A 3055-nucleotide genomic window follows, 5' to 3' on the forward strand; every position below is an offset into this window, starting at 1 on the left:
CAGGGATCGCCCAACAACAGAGAAATGGATGAAATCTAGATGAGCAAACTGGGGGTGGGGGTAATGGAGGGCAAGGGTCAGGGGGAAGACAGCTTAGGGGAGTGGGAGATCCCAGCTGGATCAGGAGCAGAGAGGGAGAAAAGGGAGGGAGATACCATGATGAATGAAGACCTCATGGAAATAGGAAGAAGCAGAGTGCTACAGAGGTCCCCGGAAATCCACAAAAATATCTCTACTATAGACTACTGGCAATAGTCGAGAAAGTACCTGAGCTGACCTGCTCTGGTGATCAGATGGCCGAACACCCTAACTGTCATCATAGAACTCTCATCCAGTGACTAGTGGAAGCAGATGCAGAGATCCACAGCCAAACCCCAGGTGGAGCTACAGGAGTCCAATCAGTGAGAGAGAGGAGGGTTTATATAAGCAAGAGATATTGAGACCATGATTGGAAAAAGCACAGGGAGAAATAACGAAACTAGTGGAAACACATGAACTGTGAACCAATAGCTGAGCAGCTCCCATTGAACTGGACCGGCCCTCTGGGTAAGTGTGTTGGGATCAGAATGGCTCTGACCCCAATAAGACTGCCCCCACCTCCCCTGTTCTGAGTGCACTGAGGTCAGGCTGTTCTGCAGATGTTTTGCTGATCAGTACATATCATGATTTGGCAGCTTTGGCTTCCTGGGGCATGCTGGCCATTCCTTGACCCTGGGTGCTTGGTAAACAATTCTGTTTGTTCCTCCTTGTGAAAGGGTATATAAGATAGGGAAGAAAGAATAAAAGAGTCCTGATGCTCGCAACTTAACTGGTGTGTGTTGTGTTCATCCCAACTTCCCCTGCCAGATTTCGGACTCAATTGCCATGCGGGATCGCTCCTGGGCTAGAGAACGGAGTGAATTGCGAACATGAGTAATTAAGGTATGTACCATGGGGAACACTACAAGTAAATCTCAGATGGCCACTGAGATCACTAAGGTTTTAAAACAGCAAGGAACAGAAATTAAGCAAAGTACCGCAGCCGCATTTGTTACAATTGTTGCAGAAATCAGTCCTTGGTTTTTAACTGGAGGGGGATTGAACATCCCTGATTCGGAACAAGTGAAACAGGACTTACAAAGGGCCTTCCTGAGACGGGCCCAGATTTACCTATACCTACATTTTACTTATGGAGATTAGTTAAAGATGCCTTGCTATCAGAGAAGGTTAAAGTACAAGAACAATTAGCTGAGGCTACTACAATTCTTAAAAAGGTTCAAGAGGAAGAAACTAAGTAATCTGTAAGTGCTGTTGATGAGACATGTTAGGGGGCACAGAGACCGAGAATCAGAAGGAGAGGACTCAGAGGAGGAGAGAGATTAGAGGAAGAAATCAAGGACTTAAAGAAAAAATTAAAACAATGTAAAGTGAAACCAAAAGAAAGTTCAGGCAAAGAGGACGCTGTTGGCACTCAGCCATCTGCGCTACCTCTACCTCCGGCCTATTATGAGGATTGGAAATGGCCAAATGTAAAAGAGTATCGAGGAGTAGCCTTCCAAAATTCAGGTGCCCATACGTTCCCGGTCATAGACAGATGATCCTGCTAACCCTGGTCAGAGAATCAGACAGCATGTTGCCCTCACCTTCAAGGAAATGAGCCAGTTGAAGGAAGCTGAATCCAGTTTCGGTGCCCTGGCTCCTTTTACTTATCTTTGGTAGAATCTTACCAGACATCTAACCTAACACCCAGCGATTGGCAGCAGCTATGCCCTGCCTTTTTGTCTGGAGGTGATTACTTACTATGGAAAGGAGAGTATCAGGAAAAGTGTATAAAAATTGCCCATTTAAATGCACAAGCCAGATTTCCTCAGAGGAATTTAGTCATGCTAACTGGCTGAGGGTACACTGCCTTAGAGGCACAACTTGTTTATGATCCTGGGGTATATGCACAAATAGCTACTGCCATAATCCAATCTTGGAAAGCAATGCCTAATAAAGCGGCAGGTGATCAACTGGTTCAGGGCCCATCTGAGGTTTATCACAATTTTGTTTCACGCTTGTTACAATTAGCTATAACTTCGTCCAGGGAAGCTGATCAAGCCATGCCAACAGTAAATAGTTGGCTTTTGAAAATGCCAATAAATACTGTAAGGAAGCCTTAAGATCTCATAGAAGTAAGAGTTTGAAAGATTATATCAGGATCTGTAGAAATACAGAAGGGAATCACATAACGGGACAGGTGCTAGCTGCATCCATATGCCATGGCCTTGGAGGGGCTGCAGGTAACACAGGACAGCGCAACTGTTTTGGTTGTGGACAAGCAGGACATTTTAAAAGGGACTGTGCTAATAACAGACAACAGACTAATCCTGGCATCTGTCCACGATGCCAGAAAGGGGCTCACTGGAGTAGCGACTGTTGTTCAAAAAACAGACATTGAAGGGGAAACCCTTACAGCCAGCAAACGGCCAAGGGGGCCCGCTCCGGTACCCCCGAAAAGCCCAAGTGTACGGGGCAATGAGCCCTTCCAGTATACCAGGGAGTGGCAGGATTCAGTTCGTCCCTCAAGGCAATCCCTTCATGTTGAGAACCTCGCCAGAGGAACCCCAGGAGTGCAGGACTGGACCTCAGTATCACCGTCAGAGCACTCCTAACTCCTCAAATGGGACCGCAGCAGGAGTGTATGGACCCTTACCACCCAACACCATGTGCCTTATATTGGGCCGAAGCAGTGAAGCCTTGAAAGGGGTCACAGTTCTTCCAGGAGTCACAGATCAAGATTATCAAGGAGGACTTAAGATTATGACCACTGTTCAAAGAGGAGTTATAGTCATTCCCCAAGGCTCAATTACTATTGATTCCCAGGGTATCTACACATAATCCAACTATTAACCCTGTTAGAGGCACTGGGGGGGGGTTGGCTCCACAGGTCATGCCGCCTTTTAGGTTGCTTCTTTACAGGACAGACCCCCAATTACAATTAACTATAGATGGGAAGGTTTTTAAGGGAATTCTGGATACTGGGGCAGATGTTTCTGTTCTGGCTTACAAACACTGGCCTAAAGCCTGACCCCTC

The sequence above is a fragment of the Peromyscus eremicus genome, unplaced genomic scaffold (genome assembly GCF_949786415.1).
Source record: "Peromyscus eremicus unplaced genomic scaffold, PerEre_H2_v1 PerEre#2#unplaced_60, whole genome shotgun sequence".
NCBI classification, from domain to species: domain Eukaryota; kingdom Metazoa; phylum Chordata; class Mammalia; order Rodentia; family Cricetidae; genus Peromyscus; species Peromyscus eremicus.